The 6,520-nt window shown below is 43.4% G+C and overlaps 1 pseudogene across 1 annotated transcript in view; it reads left to right on the plus strand.

The window, feature by feature from the left end:
* The first annotated feature begins 6,185 nt into the window (after nucleotides 1–6,185).
* The window catches only part of LOC101312910, a 4,751-nt pseudogene continuing 4,416 nt past the window's right edge, over nucleotides 6,186–6,520 (plus strand). Inside the window, exon 1 of the transcript XR_184252.1 lies at nucleotides 6,186–6,496. The product of XR_184252.1 is annotated as a ribosomal protein S14, mitochondrial-like (transcript). The remainder of the gene's footprint in view (nucleotides 6,497–6,520) is intronic.

A 6,520-nucleotide genomic window follows, 5' to 3' on the forward strand; every position in this document is an offset into this window, starting at 1 on the left:
AAGCAGTAACTCAATCTCATGATCTATGTTTCTCCTCGGTGGCAGCTCCTTGGGGAGGTCTGCCGGCATCACATCCTTGTAACTCTCCAGCACCTCCTGAACTTCTTTTGGCACCACTTCTGGTTCAGCCCTATCTTTTACCAAGGGGACAACGACGTATGAAGGTTCATGTCGCTTCACCCCTTTCTTGAACTGGAGAGCAGACAAGAGACGGGGTTCACTTGGCGGGACTATCTTCGCAGGCACTACACATGGTCTCTCCCCCATGATCAACAAATTTCGGGCATTGGGAATGGGGATGGCTTTGTGTTCCAGCAAAAAGTCCATCCCTAATATGACGTCGAAGTCGTCCATCTCTACAACAACCAAGTCTGTCTTCCCTTCCCAACTACCCAGCTTCACCTGTGCTCTTCGAGATACCCCTACTGTGGCCAAGGGTGAGGAGTTGACTGCTTTCATGCGGCCAGTATCCTTCTCTATCTTCAATCCCAACTTCCGTGCTTCTGTTTTAGACACAAAATTATGGGTGGCGCCAGTGTCGACCATCACACTCTTGGCAACCTTCCCGTTTATGCTCCCATCCACAAACATTAGGCCCTTAGGCTGAGACTCTTGGGACACGGGTGGTTGCTTTTCCACTGCTTTCAAGAATCTCAAAGCACCCATCTGACTAGGTTCCTCCACTTCCTCTTGGGGTTCCTCAGACTCCTTCGCCGAAATGTGGGCTTGTAGGGCTGTCAAGGCCGTCTTGTGTGGACACTCATTCACCCTATGAGGCCCCTTGCATAAGAAGCAAGATATAGGTCTGGGTGTGAAGCCGGTGGAGTTGAATTGTCGTGGGGGAAATACTCCTGTTGATGCAGCCGGTTTGGAAGAGGCTGTATCCCTTACATTGGTCATCCTTCCCCCTCCGAAACTGGAGAACTTTGACTCCGCTCCCCCACTTCTACTCTGTCCTGGTCTCACACTTTTGTTGGCATTCACATTTGAAAAGGATGAGGTTCTTTTGGGAGGGTTTTCTTCAAAAGTGTAGTCTGTCAACCTTTCAGCTGCTGCTTGAGCAGAAGCCAAATCTTGAACCCTTTGTCTCTGAAGTTCAGTTCTAGCCCACGGCTTTAACCCCTCGAGGAAATAGAATAGTCGGTCCTTCTCCGACATATCCGGGAGATCGAGCATGAGCACAGAGAATTTGCTCACAAACTCCCTAATGTTGTTGGTGTGCTTCAGCTCTCTCAACTGTCGTCTTACAATGTAGTCCACATTCTCTGGGAAGAACTGCATCTTCAGCTCTTTCTTCAGGTCCTCCCATGTGGCAATGGTACAGACATTCCTCCCGGCATGTTGTGAGCCTTCGAGCCAAGATGGCTCTGATACCACCTGTCACGGGCCGACTTTGCGAGGGTGCAAAGAGGACCGTGCGGCACTCGCTAGCCTTTGAAAGGTAGCAAGTCAGCCTTGTGCGCACCTTGCAAGGAACAATGGAAACCACACGATATTAATATGATGCTAGCAACAAGCAAGAACACAGTTTTATATAATTATGGAGCGAGCTCAAAGAGCGAGCGGGCACTCGAATGAAAAGTTGGAATGATCTCACGGGACACAGATGATTGAATAATTCCTCTCTTTATTGATGGTAAGACGTTAGTAGGGGCTAAAGTACATGTGCTTACCTATACTAGTTCCTTAGTCCAACCGTCACCGACTAGGAACTCCCCTACAAAGAGCATATCGGCCAAATTCTCACTTGGCTGTGGGAAACATCAAAAAGCCAAGGAGGGCCAAGCTAAATAAAATAAAATACAAGGAAAATAGAAATTACAATAATGCCACTTGCACACAAGCAACCAACCATGGGCTTGACTCATAACCCTGGGCAAGGTTGCTTGTGGCATTACATGTCTTGGCCCTAACACTCTGGGTGTTCGTTGGGAAGGCCTGGGTCATGGGTGAGACCTGGGTCGCCATGTGGCAGTGAAATTTAACTCCAGTTTTCACCCATGATTTCTGTTTCTAGGTCGCCGTGTGACAGTGACTGTTTATTGAATTTTATATTAGGTATTTTGAATGTGAATAATGATTTTATGTGTTAATAAAGTTATGACTAACGTATTGAAATTATACAAAATGTAATAAATAAATTTTAAAAAATAACATATCAAAATTAATTAATTTATTTCACGACTTAAATTGACAGGCCAAGCCTAGAAAAAAAATACAATAATTTAAATTTCTAACTCTAATTATCGACATCCTCATTACAAAAGAAATCGGTATTTGATGAGTCATTGAGATTTACCGGGTTGGTCGAAAGTGGTTGAGGAAAGTGATAACCGGGGAAAGGTGGTTGTGGATATCCACCGAAGAAAGGTGTTAGAGGAAATCCACCGGGAAAAGGTGTTTGGGGATATCCGCCGGGAAAGGATGTGTGGGGATATCCGCTAGTGGTGTTTTCTTGCCTATCCACTATCTCCTTTTGTCTTAATTGCCAATAATCTTTTCTAGGCCCCGGTGACATAGTACTTGGATTTACCTCCATAATATTTTCTTCTCTCTCTTTGATACGATCTTCCCTCTCTTGGAGTTTGAAGTGCTCATTCCGAAGATCCATTTGCAATCGCATATATTCTCGTTGTTGTGCTCTTGCAATTGTTTTGCGTATGCCTAGTCCCGTTTCTCCCTCGATTGCAATATTGATGATTGGTTGGTTGCAATCGTGACAACAGCGGATGTCATGGGACACGCATCTTTGGCTGCCTTCTTTCCTTTCCAGGCGGCGAAAGAGAAAGAAGGCAGCCAAAGATGCGATATGTATTTACGAGGGTGATATGTATTTATAGGGAATTGTATAAAAAATTTATATATTTTTTCTAACCGTTGATTCTTTTATCAGCTTTTTTTCTCTTCAAATTAATTAATTTAATTAATAAAACTTTTAACCGTTGGATCAACAGTCCAATTACCTAAGCCGTCCGATTTAACTTTTTTTAAGTGAACCAATGGTCCAGATTGGACGACTGTTGGGTTTGAAAAAAAGAGAGAAACACGCTTTCACGCGTGTTCCCATTGGTCTGTATCAACACGCACGTCTCTATTGCATATGTTCTGTCTCTTCACGTGGGATTCTGCATTGGGGGCCCAGCTGTTGGGCTGATGTGTCAACGAAGGCCCAGGCCTTCATTTTTCTTTGCCTGGGTCATGGGTCTAATGAAGGTTGGGTTATCATTTTTTTCATGGGTGGACTTGTGTTTTTTTTTTTTGGGTCTTCCTTTGAGATGGCTTAAGGCCTGGGTCTTCTTTTTACTCTAAGGATGACTTTTCACATTTCTGATAACTCTAATTTAAGCCACATTTTTTCCGATTGAGGACATTAGTTAATAGATAATATGGCCAATTACATATAAGTCCACTTTAAAACATTTTCTCTTATATAAGTCTACCCAAACATTTTTACCCACATAAGACCACCAAGCTTAAATAGAGTTCTATATTAGGTATTAAAGTTCAAAAAAATTACAAACTGCCATCCAACCAAATAATTAGATTATCTCTCTTATATTTACGAAAATGACACTTGTGTAAAAAGTCAACAACCACTTCTTTCCAGAAAAGTCTCCGGCCGACCTCCGGCAAATTTTCCGACCGACCTTAGATGAATTTTCCGACTGACTTCCGAGGAGGAATCCGGCGACAATAAAAAATTACTACCGCCGGCAACAAAAGCTACTACCGCTGGCACCAAAAGCTACTATCGTCACCAACAAAAGCTACTACTGTCATAGTTAAAAGTTACTACCAACATAAACAAAAGATACTGCCGCTAGCAACAAAACCTACTACCAACAGCAACAAAAGCTACTACCGCGAGCAACAAAAGCTACTACTGTTAGAATCAAAAGATACTACCGTCAGCAACAAAAGCTACTATTGTTAGCAAATTGCTAGCAACAAAAACTACTACTACAAGGACCAAAAGCTACTACCAGCGGCACCAAAAGCTACTATCACCGGCACCAAAAGCTACTATCACCGGCACCAAAAGCTACTACTGGTGATACCAAAAGCTACTACCAGCGGTACCAAAAACTACTACTTACTACTAAAAGGACCAAAAACTACTACCACCGGCACCAAAAGCTACTACTGGTGATACCAAAAGCTACTACTGGTGATACCAAAAGCTACTACTTACTACTATAAGGACCAAAAGCTACTACCACCGGCACCAAGAGCTACTACTGCTTATATCAAAAGCTACTACCACCGACACCAAAGGTTGCTACCGCTGGCACCGAAAGCTACTACTACAAAAACTAAAATCTACTACTACCGGCATCAAAAGCTACTACTACCGACACCAAAAGCTACTACTACCGACACCAAAAACTACTATCACCGACACCAAAAACTACTACTATAAAAAACCAAAAGCTACTACCGGTACCAAAAACTACTATAGATGGCACTAAAAACTACACTCACCAAATAATCCACCAAGTTTACAGATACAGGAACAAACAAAAAAACAAGGAAAATCTGCGTGATATTCTTCAATACTTTTCCATTCACCATTACTAACACTAATCAAATAATTCACCACAACTTTACACATACATGAATTAACAAAAAAACAGAAAGGAAATCAAACAAGAAAAGTGAGAATTGGAGATTGGATCTGGCGGCCGACGATGACAGAAAAGATGTCGCTCCCTCGATGGAGCTCCAGTCTTCGTTCGCCGTCGATGATGAGTCGTGGAATTCCTTGTCTTCGATCGAACGCACCTGAATGGAGTCGTCGTCAGAATGTTGGCGCATATCTCGGTGAGCCCCGTCTCGATCTTCGATCTCGGAGATGATGAAGGACGTCACCGTTTGATAGATCTGAGGGAGAGACCTCCGTCGCAGGCAGATTTGCAATCATATTCAAGAGCCAGTTTGGTGATGACCTTGAGGGAGATGCAGTCGAGATCGAGGCCGAGGTCGTCGTGCAGGCATCTTCTCGTCGAGGCAAGGCGGTAGCATTGTCGTCATCGGAGAAGCAATCGAGGTCTTGCCGGAATTTGTCTCGAAGTAGCACTGGCGTCATAATCGAAGGGGATAGAGAGAGAGAGAGAGAGAGAGAGAGAGAGAGAGAGAGAGAGAGAGAGAGAGAGAGAGAGAGAGAGAGAGAGAGAGAGAGAGAGAGAGAGAGAGAGAGAGAGAGAGAGAGAGAGAGAGAGAGAGAGAGAGAGAGAGAGAGAGAGACTGATTTGGGGAAAGGGGGAGGGGAGAAAGAACGAGAGAAACTGATTTGGAAAAAAGAGGGAGGGGAGGGTAATTTAGGTATAGAAAAAAAATAAACGGATGGGTTTGGACCAAATGGTGGACTTATGTAGGTAAAAAATTTAGAGTGGATCTATGAGGGAAAAAATGTTGAAAATGGGACTGTTGTGAAATTTTCTATAGATAATATCAGAATGGCAGACTAAAAGGTCAACACAATTTTTATTTGGATTAATTTCAGTTTACCCCCATAAACTTTAGGTCGATCATCATGTTAGTCCTTCTTCTTTCAATTTCATCAAAAACACCCCTCAACTCCCAATTTTCATCAGTCGCGCATGTCCAAACCCCCAATCTCCATCAAATTCCTCTGTCAAGTGATGACTTGATATCAACAAGAAAGAAAAAAGAAAAAATAGACAAATTGCATTCAATCCCACCAAAATCACTAAGGTTAGGGGGTTGTGATTGGAACAAAGATGTGTATCGATATGGGGGAAAAATAGTCCGAAAGGTAACTTTCATAATTTGACTTTCTTCTTAATATCAAGTCATCACTTGACAGAGGAATTGGATGGAGGTTAGAGGTTTGGACATGCGCAGCTGATGAAAATTGAGAGTTGAGAGATGTTTTTGATGAAATTGAAAAAAGAAGGACTAACATGATGATCGACTTAAAGCTGACGAGAGTAAACTAAAATTAGTCCTTTTTATTTTGACACATTTTTACTGAACAAATTGTTAGACATTCAGACCAAAAACAAAAAAAAATTTAGTTAGAATTGGAGACATCAACCTCTCTTAAAACCTCTGACACTCCAAAGTAGAGATACACACTCGTCTACTTCTTCACCACCTCCTTTATATTCACATCGAAATCTGATTGGATTGGAGAGAGCAAGAAGATTCCGGCGAAGACGAAAATGTCGGTATGCAGAGAAAACGCGAACATCAGAGACAACCACCGGCGATTACTGGCGGAGAAATTCGAGCTGCGGCGGAACCTGTACAAGGCGCTGTGCAAAGACACGAGCCTCCCCGACGATTTACGCGAGGAGAATCGCTACAAGCTCTCGAAGCTTCCTCGGAACAGCTCCTTCACCCGAATCCGGAACCGGTGCATCTTCTCCGGCCGAGGCCGCGCCGTCTACGAGACCTTCCGCATGTCCCGTCTCTTCTCCCGCCTCCAAGGGCATGCTCAACGGCGTCAAGAAAGCCTCCTGGTAGCCAAACGGTGCGTTTCATCTCTCTCTCTCTC

The sequence above is a fragment of the Fragaria vesca genome, linkage group LG3 (genome assembly GCF_000184155.1).
Source record: "Fragaria vesca subsp. vesca linkage group LG3, FraVesHawaii_1.0, whole genome shotgun sequence".
In the NCBI taxonomy this organism is placed as follows: Eukaryota; Viridiplantae; Streptophyta; class Magnoliopsida; order Rosales; family Rosaceae; genus Fragaria; species Fragaria vesca.